Source organism: Rousettus aegyptiacus, unplaced genomic scaffold, assembly GCF_014176215.1.
Source record: "Rousettus aegyptiacus isolate mRouAeg1 unplaced genomic scaffold, mRouAeg1.p scaffold_m13_p_3, whole genome shotgun sequence".
Taxonomy (NCBI): Eukaryota; Metazoa; Chordata; class Mammalia; order Chiroptera; family Pteropodidae; genus Rousettus; species Rousettus aegyptiacus.
In genome coordinates, this window is record NW_023416306.1 from 55,247,741 (window position 1) to 55,267,925 (window position 20,185).

General features: G+C 32.8%; 1 pseudogene; it reads left to right on the forward strand.

The window, feature by feature from the left end:
* The first annotated feature begins 9,042 nt into the window (after nt 1–9,042).
* Nucleotides 9,043–9,161, forward strand: LOC118600993 (annotated as a pseudogene).
* Nucleotides 9,162–20,185: the final 11,024 nt, after the last annotated feature.

The window sequence follows — 20,185 nt, forward strand, 5'->3', positions numbered from 1 at the left end:
TGCAAGACTGGAAAAACAGACATTTAATACCAGCTCTATGACAATAGGGAATCTATTGTATCATTTGCACAAAACAGAATCTGGCAAAACATTTTCTAAATGAGTGAATAAAGTTGTATTAATTATTTGTATATTTTAAATTCAAGTTCTAAATTCTTAGCACTTTGGTTTTAGAATTTTTTCAGTGTCCCTATGATCAAGATTCATATTTGGAATTTTCAAAGAAATATAATTTATTAGATAAAGGTGTGGTACTTGCTCATATAAATTAAGGAACCAAGATTTTATAAATTATCGGTATCTTCTGTCACTGGTGAGAAAAATATATACAAACTCCAGGTTCATAGATGAGAAAGTGGTGAGAATATAGAATTCAAAGTGTTAAATAAATGATAATTCAAACTGCCAGCTATCAGACAGAAATGATATGCAATTAGTCTAATAAGTTTAATCTATAGCTCAATATTAGTAATAAAAGTTATAAAAGTCTACTGTATTGAAACAAAACCTGGACTTCAGATGAATTTTCTCTAGACTTCAGGTCACTCTAGCACTGAATTATAAGTGGTATTTCTATTCTCTCATCACTATGTATATACTCTGTGTTGAAATAAAAGTATTTCCCAGGCCTTTTACATACCACTGACCATCCTTATGTTAGAAAAGGAATTATTAAAGATACAAATTCAAATCAATAATATTTACATTCAGTTGGTCTGAGTAAGAAAAGCTTTAGTTTACAAAAATGCTGAAAATAATAATTACATTAATCTTTCTAACATATTTCTAGTTTTATTTTTCCTCTTTTATTATCAAGTACCAAAGCATCAGCTGTGTTCATTTCTCACTCTATATTTAGCTACACACTTTTTAAAAATCATCTTTATAACTTTGTGCACAGAGAAATTAATCTCAGAAACATCTGTTCCAATTTCTACATGTACCCAACATTGTTTCTCCTGTCACTAATGGGGCCAAAACTGGGCCATGATGATATAACTTCTGCCAATTGATCTAAGCTATAAGCCCTTAGAACATCATATACTCATTGATTCCTTTATTTATTCAACAATTAATAACTAGTGATGTTCCAGACATTGTGCTTTGGTGGTGGTGTTACAATTATGCAGAGCAGAACAGAGCTCTCTGATGACAGTTGTGATAAGTATCACTGAAGTGAGAGTACTTGCTCCTATAAACACAGATACCAGGAATTGACCTCACAGAGAAGACTTCCTTGAGAGAAAAAAAAAATCATAGAGCTAAGAGTTAATACAATCAAAGAGGTGGTAGGAAGAGCATTCTGGGTAGAGGGTAAGAAAAAAGAAAAAATAAAAAAGCACTATAGGAGGAATATGCCATCGTTAAGGACCAGCAGGGAGGTTGCTGTAGCTGTAGCACAGAGAATATGGGAAAAGGTGACAAGATTGCTAGATGCTCTCCAAGATTCACTTTCCTTTTTTCTGCTCACAAGCTAGATCATATCTTTTCAGTCATTCTTGTGGCTTGCTTTGGTAATATGGCTGAAACTCGTCAGTGGAATATGGGTATAGATAATCTGTGCTATTTTCAGGTTAAAGAGATAAGATTATTTGAAGGGATTTTCTATCAAATGATCTATCTCTTCAAATTCTCTCTTTCTCTTGGTTGGATGAAGATGATGACAAGGCTTTGGGGCTGGTAGATCTCTAAAAGAAAAATGACCTACGTCTCCAAATTAATGAATAGGGGGAAAAGTCTAGCCAATCAGAATATTCATTTTGAGTTATTATAAGTGAGAAATATGCTTCTACTATGCTTGATATGTTGTACATGTTGGTGTTTGTTACTGAAATTTAGCCTACTATAATTAATATAGAAATGTACAACTTAAAGTGAGGTACTATCAGGACAAAACTTAGATATACAGCATGAGTGAAAATCAATGATATATTTCACCAGAAAGCTAGAGACCTATGTTTTGCAAGGGCAAATCATATGCTTAAAATGTTGCCTTAATTATAATTAGGAAGGCAGACTATATGCCTGTAGAGTCTCTAATTTTAGGGGCAGGTACCAAAAGAAATTAAATTTTAGTGCTTGCTCCTGGTTTCTTGTTGCTTGTAATAAGGTATTTAAAGAAAGAGATAAGATGAGGCAAGGAATTTCTAGTTTGCAAGCAGAAATAAAAGGAAATAGAATATGGTCTTAAATTTGTATATTCCCAAGATTTTACTGCTTTTGAGAATTTCGAAGAGCAGGAAATAAGACTGGATGTTTAAGCAGTGAAGACCCATTAAAACCTTTCAGTTTTACAATGGAACTCAGCTCTGTGGCAAATGTGGAAAAGGGGTAGAGCCACAGCTGTTCCTTTAGACAGCCTCAAAGTAGTCGTCAATAAGTTGAGGGAGAGAGGGAGAAAGACAGGTATCAGAGAAGTGAAGTAGGTTTAAGAATTAAGTAGAAAAGAACTTTAAGAGTTCTGGAGATAATTCAAGTCAAATGGATCAGATGTCCAAAATGCTTTTGAAAAACTTCCCTGGGGAGGGAAAATAAAGTCTAGAACATCTTTTGACCTAGCTGTAAAACAATCCTTGGGCCCTAAGCAGTACACGAGTAAGAAGTAGGATGCATAAGCTGTACAGGCCCCAAAGTGGATGTACTCTCCATTCATCAACTTACGTGTTCATGGTTGAAAACAAAGATGAACCTCCCAGAAGCTAGAACCTCCCACAGAGATCATCCTACATCTAGTCTAGGAAATGCCTCCCCTGCCAAGGCTGATGGCTTTCACTTGCCTGAAGAAGAGCTGTCTATCACTGGTATACACAAGTGACTTTTGTATGTTTCACATTGTTCTGTGTGTATGTGTGTATATGTATGTATGTACGTATTTGCAATAAACCTGTCTTTGGTCTATCATTATAAATTGGTTATAAGGGGAGAGACAGATAACTTGTATTTGATTCACTACTGGTCACCAGAGGAAATAAGACCTTAACAGATGGAGAGAATCATGCATGCACCTTCGAGACAGCTTGAATTTGAGGTAGATACACTCATTGCAACTTTAGGATATCACTCTTTAGGATGTGATAAATTTGTTCCTATTTGATAAGGAGATTAAAAATTACATTTGTTGATCAGAGAGTATCAAAAAGGGAGAAAATGTCACTATTGTCTAATTTTATGCACTTACCGAAACTCATATCTTCCTTTTCTTGAGTACACTGTAGATTGCATTTTCCAACTTTTGTTGCATTTATGTGTCTACAAGACTGAATTTTTAATGAAAAGTGATCAGAAATGATATATGCCTTTTACAGATCAAGATCAAGGCTTTTATTAAAAAGATAGGTCCTCTCTATGCAGATGTCTCCCTTCCACAGCTGGATGGAGACATCAACAAGGCCTTTGGGAGAGGCAAAGTCACAAGAAGAAAGAAGAATGAATCCCTGCATCGTTGTAAGGAAGACAACCAAGCTCTGACCAGGAATACCAACCTAGGTGGGTTAAGTGAATGAAAACTAATGTCTAATATAATCAAGCCATTATATAGTTTTAGTCTGCCTTTTTTTTTTTTTTAACATTAGCATAGCTTATCATGATTAACGTAAATGGCATAGTGACACAAAAATAAGACTACAAAGGAGAGAGAGACCATGAGGGGCTTATAAAGTAAAATGACTTTATGTCCCAGTTTGCATGGGAGAATCTGAATTTAAACCTACCACCCAAAATCCCATCCAGTTCAACTTTATACCAGAGTTTTCATTTTTAAATAAGGCATTGTTAGTAATATTTGCATGAAAATAAGCTCTGATAGTTTGAAAATTTGTACTTGGCACTCCTGCTATGTGTCTAGTAGTATGTAAAAAGAACAGATATTTAAGTTTCCTTTTAACACTTATTTTATCTTTAAACATGACCAGCAATAAACAGACCAATTAGATATAATGTAATGAAGTCTTCCTTATAAGGACACTACACTTGGTGTTTGTTCACTGATAAAATGAAGTGTGTTCAGTCATAAGCAGATAGTGAAAGTTACCTCAGTCTGATCTAAATTAAATTCTTTAATCCTATATCCCATGCCTGGCATTCTGTTGTTGTTGTCTGGTAACAATTTTCCCCTCCATAAACCCTTTGGCAGCATTAGACTTAAACATTTTATGATTAATAAAAATCATTAAGTACTGAGTTGGTGTTACTGGAATAAAAATGGTCCTGGCTCTCCCATCCACCATGGGGGTTTGATGATATCACTTATCACAAGGAAACCAGAAAATGCAAATATACTCAGGGAGTATTAGCAGCTATTCCAAAATTTAGCTATTTAAAGAAAACTTTACCTGAAGACCATGATTTAACACATGCTGTGGCAGAAGATGTATTTATACATCACTCCATGAAACGTAACGTTTCATTTAGATCAAGTGACTACCCTATTAAATAACTTTGCACATTTTAAATTTCAAGGTTCCAGGTACATTTTAGAAAGATGAAAACTGTTAATGTGTTGGCTACATTAGCAAAATAAAAAATAAATAAATAAACAGTTAAGTGAACCCAGTGTTATATTTCATCAGGTACTTCAAATAGGAAATCAGTTTTCTTAATTGAACAATGATTTCATATTTTTCATCTAATATATAGAAACAAAGTAAAGATTTTCAAAATTTCACTCTTTTAAAAGTGAATCCATTAGACATTGTTATGAAAATTCCATTTAAAAGTTCAACATTGAGGATAAAATGATAATACAAGTTTTGATGAAGCACAGTGTCTTGCTCATGTACTGCTTGGGGTCCAAGGATTACTTTACGGCTCAAACAAAGGATGTTCTAGACTTGTTTTTCCAGTAAAGTTCCTCAAAAATATTTTAAATATATGCTCCATCTGATTCCAGTAATCTCCATATACTGAAAACTACTCTTAAAGTTCTTTCCCATCTGAGATGATGGGAAGGTTGGGAGGACTAGCAGTCTAAAATAGTGCCCGGCACTCCGAAAGACCAGGTGTAACCTGCCATCGCCAGAGACTGGGAAAGTATAAGGTCAGTGCCTAGGAAATGGGACTACCCTTCACAGGCTTGCAAAGGACTAACAAGCAGCCACCTCTTCTCCCTCATCTCCTGAGCATACATAAGCTGGTTCCCCTAGGCAAGGGTATTATCTTAAGCAAAAGGAGGGGAGAGCCAACCACAAAAGTTGAAAAAAAGGAGGGCTGAGCTTTTAATATATAAAATATGTAACTGTAAAATATCAAACTTTGAAGTAGCAAGTTTAAAGTATGTCTTGCTCTACATCTGTGCAAATGAGAACACCAGAGTAATGTGAGAAGTGATAGAATATAAGCTATGAAGTTGTTGCATGTTAAATGTAATACATTAAATTATCAACACAAGTATATCATGCACATATCTCTCCATAATAAAGGTTAATACAATTTACCCCTACCTGCATTACCCGTGCCTGTACCACGTAAATCTTTGTTTCCTACTCAATTTTACATAACCAGTGAGTGGCACAGCTATTCTCAAACCTGTATCTGTTTGGTTCCAAGACTTTCATTCTCCAACATTTCACACCATATGCCAACAATTATATTGGTGAACTAGCTGGACCAGAACTGCTGAAGTAGGACTATTTTATAGGGCTTTTGGGTTGAAACTGCTGCTGACCAGTAACATACCTTGTTTTAATATGACTTTTATTCAATAACATTTACAGGAAAAAAATTCCTTTCAATACCCCTAGTCTCCTCACTATATATTTTTGTCAATCATCAATCTTTCTAGCTTCTGAAATTCTGTATCATTTTCTTGAAACAATGTCTTATTCCCATCCTGTTTGTAATTAATTTTTCAGCCATTCAAGTAGCACCATCATTTTTCTACTAAGAATATCCTAACTGCATGGTCTAAATAATCATCTTGTTGTAGCATTACATCTGCTTGTGTTAGACTGCCTATATTCCAGAAACATCTTAGTGAAATGTGTACCACCCACCAACTACACTCTAGTATGAAATTTCAAAGTAGTCTCTCACACCCTTTAACAGTAGGCCAGAAAATATTTCAATAAATAACCTATTCTTAAATTACATCCATTCTCTTTCATTCTTGATTCATCCATAATATTTTAGCATATTTGTTTTCTATGTCTAGTAAATCTTATACCTCTTTAAAGCAAGAGAATTTGAATTTATTCTTCTTTGTGCTGTATTTTCTATAATACCATTGCCACCACCACCACAATCACCACTCTATACTCATGATCTGTATAGAGTAGGCTTCAAATTTCTTGGTGCTACTCCCTTTATTTATAGTCTGATCAGTTACTCCTTTTAATTCTAATATTAAATATCTGGTAACGTTCTTTTCTTGCCAGGAATACTCTCTTATCTGTACATCTATTCAAATAATATACATCAAAATTAGGTCCCAGATCAGACTGCAGAACCCAGTCTGAAAAAAAGCATAAGTTTTAACATTTCACTTGGTGCCAAAATTACATACAGTTTATTTTGAGATAAAAATGTAGACACTTCATTGAAGAATTAAATGTTATACAGATATGAAGCCAACAAAACTTAGTGCCTTTCTTTTTACAATTCTATAGGGTCAACTGTGGTTCTGTCATTGAAAAATTAACATATTGAAATAGCTCCCCTCCAAAGCATTATGCATATAGAGAATTAAAAATTACCTTAGAGATATCTCTGGAATCATTAGCATTTAACTGTGAGTTGCCCATTGCCCATTATATGCATATAACGAGGTTTTTAATTATGTACTCTCTGTGCTTTGTTATCTTTAATTCAAGCTGATGAGTAAATTGTGAATGTAGTCTTTCTAATAGAAATGAAAACATTTAATTTTTCAAAAGCTTCCAGTTTGAATTTTTTTTCAAAAGAGAGTAAGGAGAATGGAAACAGTAGAAAATAAACAGAATAGAAGCCCTTCAATGGACAGCCTTATGAAAGTAGTAAGAGGTTTTTAGTAGGATCTCAGCCAGACCATTCACAATTTGCTTCGATATTTTGTACCTAAGCTGGTCGTTGTTCTTGTTGTGCTTGTTCCCTTTCTGTGGAATGTTTGAATTTGTTATCTCAATAGCTTATTGTCACTTTTCTTTGAATCTGAGGCTCGCAAATGAATTCAAAATTTTGTATAATGCTGAGTAAATTTTAATTTTCTTCAGGCACTTTTTAGATATTTACCTTTAAATGGGGATCAGTAGAAATGTTAAAATACAATAAAAGGTAAGAACTTATCAAGTCTCAAACTGACGTGAGCCTTACTGAACATAAATTTCAAGGTCAAAGTAAGTAGTGGAATATTATCTATCTTTCCATCTTTATAGCATTTTTTTTTTTGCCTATGAAAGAGGGTATATTGCATCTGAGTAGCTCCTTTCTTTAAAGTTCAAATAATTACATATATGACTTGCTTATAAGATTAGCTTGTTTTGATGCGTTCTGTTTTCTTTAGCTTGTTCCTATTACTTATTATATTAAAAATAATTCCTAAAGTATTTATGAGAAGATAGACATATAATACCTTTTCCCTTTCCACTAAAAAAAAAAAATAGCAAGTGTGTCTCTTTTACTTCTTTCCCCAGCAGGTGCATAGATCTTAAAGTAGCATTTCTTTAAAAAGGTAAGCAAAATGAGTGACTAAGAAATGATATCATTTTACTGTTAATAATTTTCTTAGCCATTTTTAGTAAATTGGAAAAGGTGATATATTTTTTTGTTCATCAAGTAGTTTTAAAAACAGGTCAGATACAGTTAAAAAGGGGGAAAAAAAAGATTGTATACTTCAGAAAGAAAAGTATAGCCAAAGTGTTTTTCTTTCTTTTTAAAAATATGTTGAATTCTGGAATCCAGAGATTTTCTTTTACACAGTTTCATGGAAGTTGAATATTGGCTTCTAAAACTGATGTTCTATTACCTGGGAGCTGACCAGTCAATTATAAATTTGACATACACTATCAACGTCCTATAATTGCAAATATAAAATTAGGAAGTGATTAGAGGAGGGTAGACATGGCATAAATTCACGGTAAAATGTTAAAACCAGATATTCGTGTAGGAAGAAAAAATATATATTTCATAGGATCCAGGTGGTCTGGCAAGACCAAAAATCATCTGAGTGGTCTGAAGGCCAGTTTACGTATATCTTTCTTTATTTGTTCATTGAGCAAGTAATCATTAAGTGCTTCTTTTTGCAAAGCAGCTTACTAAGCCCTGTGATAAGTATCTGAGTGAAAAGGACATAGTCTATAAAGACTAATAACGAAGAGCACTGATCCAATCTATGTGGGTTGTAAAGATTTTCCCAAGGAAGATACATTTAAACTGGGATATAGAGAATACGTAGAAATTAATAATATAGCCTAATGGGGTGGAAAAGATGTATTTCAGCAGTGGGAACAGCTCTGAGGCAGAGGGGTTGTGAAGCTTTATAAAAACTAACATCCCATTACAAACAAAATGTAGACTGGGGTGAGGTGGTGACAATTTATACAAATCTCACAAGAGGAAATCAATGACCCATAAAGCAAAAATTTGAAAATTTTTGGCAAACTTTAATTTCCATATTAATTCTGATTCTAGAAGTCAATTCTTCACTGGTTGACATCTGAAAAGCCCTGCACACAATATATAGCTTAAATTGAAAATATTAAAGCTTATTTTCAAAAATTAAAATATCTTTTTAAATTATTTCCCACAACTTTTTCTCTCCATTAGTATGTGTGTGTATGTACATACACAAACAGGCAATTAAGTTTTTTTGTGTGTTGTATTTCCTGGTACTAGAAGTCATCGTCATTTTTTTCCTTTTCTCACTGCACTAAATTTAAAGAAAATATTCATTTGGTGAATGTAAAGATATTCCAAATTCTCCAATGAACACAAAACTCCTTGAAAGCTATGAGTAAATGAATGTACACAATATACAGTGGATTTCATTTTTTTCCAAGCCTGCCTGTGAATTTTATCTTTGCCAAGAGTTTGATTATTGCTTCCATGTTCATGTTTTCAACTGTAGGCCTTGTCTACAGCCATGCCACACTGAACAAGCTCGATCCTGTCTGATCTCAGAAGCTAAGCAGGGTTGGGCCAGGTTAGTACCCAGATGGGAGACCACCTAGGAAGACCAGGTGCTGTAGGCATGAAAAAAAATAAAAAATAAGGGATTGTAAGATGACAAGATCCTTATAATCTGTGAGGTCGACCATGGGTTGCCTTGCCTAAAAAAAAATGAAATAAAAAGATGAACTGTCGGCCTTGACTGTGGAAATATTACAGCTTTACAGGGAAGGAATGGAAATGAAAATGACTGTAAGTAAAACAGACAACACACAGTCACATTTTATATAATAGCTACACAAAGAGGACTGTTTTAGTGACAATTTGTGAAATATCAGTCAGATCTATTTCTATTATACCCAAATATAAATTGCCTGATAAATGTGGGTGTTATGGCAATATAACAATATGTCAGATAAGATAAAGCATTTGAAAACTGCTCTTTGAAGTTGTTCTGTTCTTAAAAAAAGTATTATTGGAAGTATACCATGTGTGATTTTATATAAATCTGAAAATAACTCTAGGAGATGGATATTAGTATTTCCATTTTATAGATGAGGAAAATTGAGGCTCACAAAATTTCAGCCACTGGCCCAAGTTTATAAATGATGGCACCAGAATTCAATCCTAGAACTTTCTAATTACAAACCTCACACCCTAAGCACATCATCACATTTCCTAGAAGATCCCTATTTCTTTTGTTCTTAATCTTAGATTTCAAAGTGTTTTGACAATTGTATAGCAGTTACTCTTCTAAAAAGTTAATCTTCTTATAAATGTGTGAGTATAAAATTGGAGACCATATTTATTTCTTTTTTAAAAAGACATTTCTTTTGTCCTTAGGGATAAAAAAAGAAAAGATTTTTTCTGCCACATTTATTATTTTTTCTTTCTTCCTCCTAAATATAAGAATCATTATTCTTTCACTGACTCTGAACTTTCATTCTTAATGATCTTATCCAAATGCATTATTTTAAATGTGACTATAATAAAAGTCAATTCCAAAATCTGCTGCCCTGAAATTTAGTCTACTATTTTCAGTTACCTGAATATCAACTAGGTTTACCAGGTTTATAACCTTCAAGTCATTTCATTTCTTCTCTCCTGCCCCTTACTGATAACAAGGATAGCGTTGCTACAATATTGTTTGCTCTGCTCTTATTTTAAAATAAATCCTGGGTTCAATTTAAGGAAAGCTTAATACATCATCGATTAAATATCTAAGTCAGTTTCTCAAAAAATTATCATAGTTTTCCATAAAACAAAACAAACAAATATATATATATATATATAACAAAATATACAACACGCCTTGTTTTTCTTTATAATTTCCATCAATGGTAGAATGATGCCTTTGCTGAATCTGTGGCCTGGTAGGTTTTACAGAGGAGAAAATTAAAATTATCTGGTCCAATATATCATGTTTAGAAATGCCATTCCATCTCATATTTTTTTTACAACAGTTTATTTTATTTAATTGTGTAATGTCACCACATATTTGACCCCTTTCATCCCATTTACCTCCCTCCTCCCTTCTTCTCCCAACCCTCTGTTAACCACTAATCTATTGTCCATGTCCATGAGTCTCTGAGTCTCATGATTTCTTAAAAGGGTTTCCAGTATAGTGAAATAGTTCTGATTTCTTTTGCTCATCACCTTTTATTCTTTGTCCACTATCTGTACCTTGGATAAAGCTCCCTTCTCACCTAGATCATTTTAATAGCCCCCAAACTGCTCTTTGTCCTTGCAGTACATATACATTCAGTGGCTCAGCTATCTTTTAGCATACTTCTATTACTCAGCACTTTATTGCACACTCTGTGGGCATTTTTAGGAGGATTATATGTGAAGAGTCTCTACTCTACTCACCCTCACCCCCAGCAAAGAAACATGCTAGTGACGGTCAGGAAGTTATTTCCATTTGCCTTATGGTGCTCTTCTAGTTCCTATGAGTTCTTGTATCTGGCTTGATCAGACTTCTGTCAATTCTGTGAGCTAAATCGAGACTCTTCTAATTAATTCCTTTTTTGCTTATGTTGGAATCCTAGTAGATACACTTCTCCAGGACATTCTCTACCATCCATTTTGTTTACAGCTACCTACTTTATCTTCTTACTTTAAATGTAGTCAAAAGTATAACAGTCTATGAGATTTCGAAGGAAAGAGCAGAAACATGTTAAATACAAAGATAGAAAGGTAGATATGAACTGATGGTTTTACTGACTGAAGTAACACTAGTGTTTACCAACAACACTAATGAGTGCAACTTGCACTCAGATTTCCCTCTCTAATAACATTCTTTACTAGAAAGGAGGGGAGGATGATTCATTTTGTGAGGCAGGAAAATTTAGATTATATCTAGAACTTGCAGTTGTTCTTATATATGAAGACTTCTTCAAAGAATTACAGGGACAGTGCTGAAAATAAAAAGTAGCTCTTTTAAATGATCTACTCCTAACAAGATTAAACTATATGAAAATGAAATAATTGTAGACTATTAGAAATTATTAGAAATAATTATAATAATAATTATTATTATTATTATAGATTGCTGAAAATAGCTGAATCTATGAAAGGGCCATAAATTCATAAGGCTACTGAAACAAAATATTAACCTAAATTACTCAAAATAATAATTTAATATCTAAGAATGATGATTATGATAGGATATACTTAGGCTGTCATTAATTTTTAATAAATGGGAAAGTGTTCATTGATACATGACTATTTTAAAACTTTTTTAAAGGCACTTTAGTATGTAAATACACATATTTACATACAAATACATATAATATAATCATATCTAATGTAAATATGTATGATTTTTGAGACATATTTACCTTTATACCTGGGGACTTAACCAAAATTATTCTGAATAAGCAAATGTGAATAAAGGCACTGAACCAAAAACAAGAAAAAATGGTTAACGCTGATCACACCTAGTATTTCAAAGACATTGTAATAGTTTGGTAGGGCTAAAATATCATGGACTGAGTGGCTTTAACAACAGAAATTTACTGTCTCACAGTTCTGGAGGCAAGAAGCCTGAAATCAAGGTTTCTCCCAGGGTGGTTTCAGAAAGGGTGGGCTTTCAGAAAGAATCTGTTCCATGTTTCTCTGGCTTCAGGTTCATTTTCTGGCGATCTTTGGCAGTTCTTGGCCCGTAGAAGCATGACCCTGATTTCTACCTTCCTCTTCACAGGGCTTTTTCCTATTGGATTAGGACTCACCCTAATGACATTATCTTGACTAATTACATCTGCCACAACCTTATGTCCAAAAATGTCTTATTCTGAGGTAAAGAGGGGTAGGACTTCAACTTATAAATTTTGGGAGGGACATAATTCAACCCATAATAGGTATTCAATGCCATAATACATATAAAATGAACAGATATGAATAAACTGAATGCTGAACACAATTGAGTGTTGATATATCAAATTAATGAAGTAGACTGCAACAATTAAAATTGCAAATATGATGACCTCACAAAATAAAATTATTTTTAAAAACATTTCTTTTGCTTTACTATTAAAACTGTGAAAGCTGCCTGTATGTGATAAAAGATTGAAAAGAAACATGAAAAAATATATACTTAGAGGGCTAAGGAAAGAAATTAGGGGTGATTGTTAAAATTCCTTTCATAATATTTTTTTTAAAGTTAACAAATATTGAAAAAGGAGTAATTGTGGTAAACCATGGAACATGTTCTTCCTGGGAGAGAGCCTTATTTAGAAGAAGAAACCTTGGTAAGCCACTCTTGATGATATCTTAACCAAAAGCAGTCGGTGTGAAGCAAGGAGAATTAAAGCACAAGAATAGTGATACTGGCAATTCAAATATGCCAAAGAGAAACTGTAAAATGTATGCATATATAGGATTCTGTACTGCCTATAGTTTTAGGCTCCCACTAAGGGTCTTGGTATGTATCCTCCATGGATAAGGTGGACTGCTATATACCATGTACTTGATTGAAATGCAGAGGTTTTTTGGTGCTGGGAATGGTCCTTTCACCACTGTAACAAATCAAAGCCATCACTCTTACTACAATAGCTCTAATGGGTTTTTAAAGCAGCTTGCACTTTGCATTACCCACAGGGAGAAAATGTACACATTTTTACAAGTGTACAAAATTTTAATACATTTTTTTAAATTTCAAAACAATTTACATTCACAGAAATGCTTACAAAGATTTAGCACATGTTGTTCACTTCAGTTTCCCTTAATACTGACATTTTAAACAACCAGGGTACATTTGTCAAAGTAAGAAATAAATATTATATTTCCATTAACTAAACTGAAGATTATTTGGATTTTACCAGTTTTTCCAAAAAAATATTTTTACTATTTCAGAGTCCAGTCCTGGCTACAACACTGAATTTAGTAAATACAGTTTTTAAAAAGAAATATAGTGTGCTGCTTTCAGAAATGACAGCATAATCAGAATGCTGACTTAGATCCATCATTAATAAATTTTTTAAAAAAACATTTAGTATTACTGCTGCTATTATTGTTACTGGTATCTCCATTTTCTTAAAAATTATAAAAAATTAAAATGCAAAATTACCCAAAATATTTAATTTTTTCCTAAGTCATTTCATTTTTCTATACTGGATAAACAGGTTTCTTCACAATTTACATAAATTCTGAAATGAAAGAAAAAGTCTCACAAGCTTATGATATGTCAAAGTTTTAGAAAGAAAATCTATAAAGATTTCAATAGATTTCCTACATACAAATAAGAGTTAGGTGTATCACTTATAATATATTTAGCTATAGGTAACAGAATATCCAAGTGCAATAACTTATATAGTAGGTCTACCTACTATTTAAAATTCTGTGATCTACTCTTGTGTTTTCTGCATTGCCCTCGAGAAACCAAAGAGCTACAGTCATTAAAGGAGTTATAGGAGAGTTCTGGTAGCCAGTATCATGGACGATTACTTGATTTATTTAATATAAAAGAAAAACTTGTTATATCAAATCCTCTCAAAGATTTGATATAACAAGCATTTATTGAGCAACCATCTGCCTCACGCCAAAATGGGAAATGTAAAAAATAGATAAATCGAACATGACTTTTTAAAAGGATGGTTTAAAATTATACTGTGAATTGGATTTACCTGGGACTCATATTTTTAAGGTAGATTCTGACCTCTGCTAAGATTTTATAATTGAGCAGATCTAAGACAGCAACCAAGAATCAGCACTCAAACACCTGTTTTGGGTGAATTTGATGCTAATACTTCACAAGCCATGCTTTGAGAATTGCTGACCTAAAAGGAAGAAATACTATACATATAAATAATGAAAACACAAGGTAAACTATGAAAGAAAAGTAATATGATTAGTGGAGAAGATGCAGGCTATGGAGTCAGGAGACCTATGTTTAAATCCACTTATTAGCTGCAACACCTTGGGGCTAATATTTAACTTCCCTAGATCTTTCTTTAAAAGTTCTCTTCCTTCTTTTCTCTCATACAAAGAGAGTTAGTGAATAGCTGGAAGTCAGAAATTGTGGGCACCACACTTTTTATTAAGGTTTTCTCTAGAGGCCAAATGATTCTGAAGATACTGAGACTCCACTAACCATATATTTACAGTGAAAGCTAACCAACCTGGACTAATCGTTAATTCATTTGACTTGCTAAAGTATTTTAAAAATCCAAAACAGAAATTGTCAGGAAAATGACAAAAAGATACCTTATAAGGATATATTGAAACACAAAAGCACATCCTTATACTGATCTGGCAAATTGTAATCTTACAGTAATTAATTGGTAGGAAATTAGATGATAAGCTTCAAGGAGTGCCATGTGCTTAATCAGGGGCAACAAAAGATTCCAGCAAGCAAAATGGCACCTCTAGAAATACAGATATGTGGAAGTAAAATTAGATCGATGTTTCATAACTTAAATCAATATGTAATTTGGTAAACTACCTAAATATTTCACCCCTTTAAGTGAGAAAGAAGCAGAGGGGAGCAAAGCTGAATTCCACAGCTACCTTTTTCTGAGGTGAGTTTTATATATGCATGGTTAGTGAGAGTCACACAAGCTTGTCAAGTAGGATATAATGGATTTAATTATCTGCTTTAAAAGCCTCAAAGTGCATATAAATTTATTTCAATAAATTTAGCACTAGACACAGATTTCACAAAAACCAGCATTAAAACCAATGAAAAAAATGTGAAAGCAAAACACCCAGTTCAGTTTTAGAGTGACTGAGCAGATATCCTGCAAAAAGTCTACCACAACCAGACACCTGACTTACAAAAAGGGAGAAAATAAAGGATAATCATTCAAAATTTTAAAACAGAAGCTCCTGAGACAGGGAAGTAGATCCCTCACAAAGACCTGGATCCTGAGAAAAGTGAATGTTGGTTATGAAAGGGATTTTAGTCACCACTGACAGACTTCAATGTCAACGGGAAACGTTAAGCTACTGTATTTTATAAAAAAATACATGAATTGAGTAGAGAAACATCTAGAATTACTAAGACAATCTATATTGCTGCTATTTTTGTTGTGAATTTGAAGTTGATATTTTAGCAAATTAGCAGATCTACAAACATTCCCCTTGGACTCACTAACTGGGTTGCAAGGAACTGATGAGGGTTCTGACACAATGAATTCAACTGAATATTCACAAACAGAAAAGTCGTGAAGACATTATCAAAGAAATTAGCAGCCATTCTAAACTAGAATGATGTTTGTAACTTTTTTAAACTGGTTTCAACATGATAAACCCACTAGTTACATGCCTTGCTTCAAGGGATGAAAGCCATCCACGACTCTGAAAGTGCCAGAAGTTGCAATACTTGTAACTTTGCACTACTAGTTTCTCACTCATATGAGAAAACTACAACTGTCCTTCCTACAGCTCTAGCTATTTACTGGTATGTCTGTAACTCATAGAAACTTATATTCTAAGACCAGACGTAATGAACTATTTTGAGCTAGACAATAAAAAAAACAAAGTTGGCTGAAGTTTATCAAGGTGCTTTAAATGAGTCCTCCCAACCACACTGGTAATTATCTGAAATTTAATGGCAAGAATATTTTTATTAAATATGTCCACCTGTGGACATTAGAAATAATGTCTTGGCTATATTAGAAATAATCTACTAATGAAGTTACAGAACAAATTATCATCCTGAACTATTTAGGCCAAATCATAACTGGATATGCCCTGTATGCTGGATAATTACATGGACATATTGCTGAGATAAAGGAGTCTGCCATTCTGGCACAGTTTTAGAAGATGAATTAATCTAACTATGGACCAGATTTTCTTTGTTAAATGAGACACAGTGCTGACGATGATGTCATGATGAATGAGTATAAATTTTTTGGAACTTGAAGTATCTCAAGTTTGCCCCAAAATTGGCAAAATGGAAATCCTATACAACATTAAACAACAGTTAGGTCTTAATTACTGAGGAAGAATGGCTTTTAGAAGAGTAGTGAAGAAAGGTTTATGACCACAACATATTATAAGGGCTTCAGAAGAAAAAAAAAAATAGATGAGTATCATTTGTTTCACAGCAGTTATACACTATCTTTCAAAAATGAGAGCTTTTAAAATGGGAACAACTTGACAAATACTCATCATGCAATTTTTAGACTATTAAGAGAACATATAATAAAAAAAAAAAACAAGAAAAGAAGACATTAATTGTTCTTCACTACATACAATTCAGGGGGTAAAAAACAACACTTAAAGATAGTCATCTATATACAATATGGTTCTCTTAGGATTTGGTTATCGGGACAATTGTTAACGTTTAGAAAAATTATGACGACAAAACTCACTGGAGATAAAATGATTGAGATTGTTGCTAAAGAATTCTTATTATCTTGAACGTTATTTGAAAATGAGAATTAACCAAGATAGAGCAAAAAAAAAAAAAAACCCACTTTCATCCACAGTTTTAATTTCATCACTATAGAATATAATCTTTAAAAAATTTTATGCAGGGTGTTCGGAGATCTTCATAAACATTATCTCATTTATATCATTTATAGTAATGTTTAGAAAAATAAATAGTTGCATCATATGATCTAAACTTTGAAATTAAAAACCAAATATGCATTTTGTAACCTACTGACACTGCCCTATCAATTGAACTATGAACTGTACTTACATTATGGCTGTCTCTGAATGACATAAATCAAATATCTATATTTAAACCTGAAGATAAATGCTGTTTTTTTTTTCAGATTCTTGATTTGCTTGAATCCTTTGCATTAAAAAAGATAAACTTGGATATATAAGAATGAATATTACATCGCATTTTTTTTATTCTTTGTACTTAATTTTCCAAATTTTCTCCAATAAACAGTATTACTTTTGTAATCTGATAAAGAAGATAACATTAAAAAAAGCACCATGCACGTTGCCTGGAATATCATAGGTATTCGATGATTGGTTGCATGTGTTAGTGGTAAGTTAGATTATCTGTTACCATTGTTATATAATATAAAGATAAAAGCAATCCATACTTCTAAAATGTCTCTTTAGCATGTTTGTCTGAGACTGATTTCTATTTAAACCATTTTATATTTGTTCATCATGCAGATATTTTGAAGTTAAAAATTATAAGACAATGTGTTGCAAAAACTCTACATTCTACAGAAATATTTCCCAAACTATGCACCACAGAACACTGATTTTATGACACTCTCTAAGAAGAAAATCTAAATAAATAAAATTTGGTAAAGTTTATTTCTAACCTTTTGAAGAACTTTAACCTTATTTTGAAGAATTCTAACTTAATTCTAACACTGTGAAAATCTAACTTTTGTGTACCATGTATTTTCCAAAAATATATTTCATGCATAGTAAACAACAGACCAGTTTCTGAGACATACACTGTGCAAACACTGACTCTAGAAAATGGTCACAAGAGGTAAATAAAACTCTTTGGACATTTTATAAAAAGCAGTAACACTTTTTTTCTTTTGTCTATGTTCTATCTACACAAATTAACTGAAAGAACATATAGTATCTATTTCATCAAAGTATTAAGTATTTGAGCTATCCTTAATATTCTGTCAAATTGAACGTGAAGTGAGTAACTGATTGTATCAATCTCTTATGAGTTATTCTCACTCATTTGTCAAAGCAGCAGCCCCATGTGGACTCCTCTTAATACATGAGAAACAGTCAGCATTGTGGATGTAAGTTGGTGACATGACCACAGTAAATTTAAAATTTAGTCGTGCTTCTGATTTACTGACAAGAGTTCACCATTGAGCACAATTATAGTTAAAATGCAGAAATGACTGAATGATATAGGCCAGGTAATTTTATACCTAATCATTATAACCAAAAGTTTACAATCATTACTGATAATCTTTACATTAAGAGATCAAATTGGTTTTTGAAGTAAACATTTTCATTTTGTCTTCTAAATAATCCTGTGGTTGGATGGGTATGTGCCAGACTTAGCAAAGGATTTGCCTTGATCAATAATACTGAAGCAAGGGGAAGATTGGCCCAGTGATTAATTTCATGTTGTACTCATGGGAACAAAACAGCTGAGTATATTTGTCTCTATAATCCCTTTTCCCAGATGTAATTACAAATGGAATTGATCAACTCATGTGTTTCTACTGAGCCAGAAGCAGGCATATTAGAATTGCTAGGGTGTGTAATAACTTAGTAGAGATCATCAGTCCTTGGGGCTAGAGGGAATTGGATATTAGAATCTTATTTTAAAAGAAAACACTTTTTCTTCTTCAAGTTCATTCCTTCTTGTCAAGGTTAAATAACTTTCTCTTTGGCATTTTTGTAACGCCTTGTGGAGGAAAGATGAAAACTGAGTGTTTATCAGCAGCATGGCAAAGTTGGAAGAATAATAGATTTTAAAGACAGACTTCCTTGAAGATATTTAAGTTACTATAAATTCACCTTCTTGGAACCTCAACTGTTTCATCATTATAATGTGGACAATGACATATGACTTGCAGAGTTGTTATGAGGATTACAAGAGATCACTTCTGCAAATCAACCAGACATTTTCAGAGAAGTGGTAAGCAATTAATAAAATCTGGTTCTTCACATTTTGCTGTGTAACTTCTTTAGCACATCATGATAAAATTTTTATTTAATATACACACCTTATTTAGTAGTAATTTAACTTAATACCCCAAAATATATGTCTCAGATATCAATTTGTTAAGCTGGGCTTGTACATCAAATTAATAATGGAAAAATATCAGTGAACTGAATTAAAATCTCTCCTTGAAATCTATAATCTCCTTCGAAGTAGATCCATACCAGTATAATTATAGATACCGAAATCACGCATATCAGCCTTCACTCAGGGATATGAGAAAGTGTAAATAAAGAACTAGGATCTAAACATTTTGACTAACTAAATTACCTTTTTTTGACATTTGAGGAAAGTTAGAGAAATCCAACTATCTTGGATAATTAATCTATATTTTTGAAAACTTAAACATAGGTTGTTTCTAAATATATACATATTATAGTTATTAATAACTTTGCCCAACTAATTCAGTAGAGTGCTATTTCTAAAGTTTCCTAAAATATTTGTATATATGTGTTTATCTAATACAGATTTCACTATTGAGGAGGATATTGACATACCCTCTCAACCAATAAGAGATGAAGCTAGTATGGTATTTTGTATTGCACATTTTCTGCCAGGGAGTTTTAATATACCATTGTACAAGCACCCTCAGCCAATGAGCAGTTCATTATACAACAGTTTTAGTGGTCTGAAGCTGTTTTTTTGTTTTTGTTTTTTCTCTTTGCAAACCAATTGTGTATTTTTCCACATAGGTTCTTCTTGTACTCTGGAAGTAATTTTTATAAATAGAGCCAACAGTGGTCATATACTTCAGGCCACCGCCAGTTGCCAGTGACAAAAAGCAACCAAAACTAGCTCATAAAAAAGAGAATGTACTCATATAACTAAAAAGCCCAGAGAAAAGGCTAACTTCTAAGGCTAACTAATTTCCCCTGGGCTTGGTTTCTTTATGTCTTGTCTTTATGACCGTTTTGAAGTTTCTCTTTCAAGAGAAGTAGCAAGATGGCTTTAGCATCTCTAAATTTAGCATGTTTTGTTCAAATATCC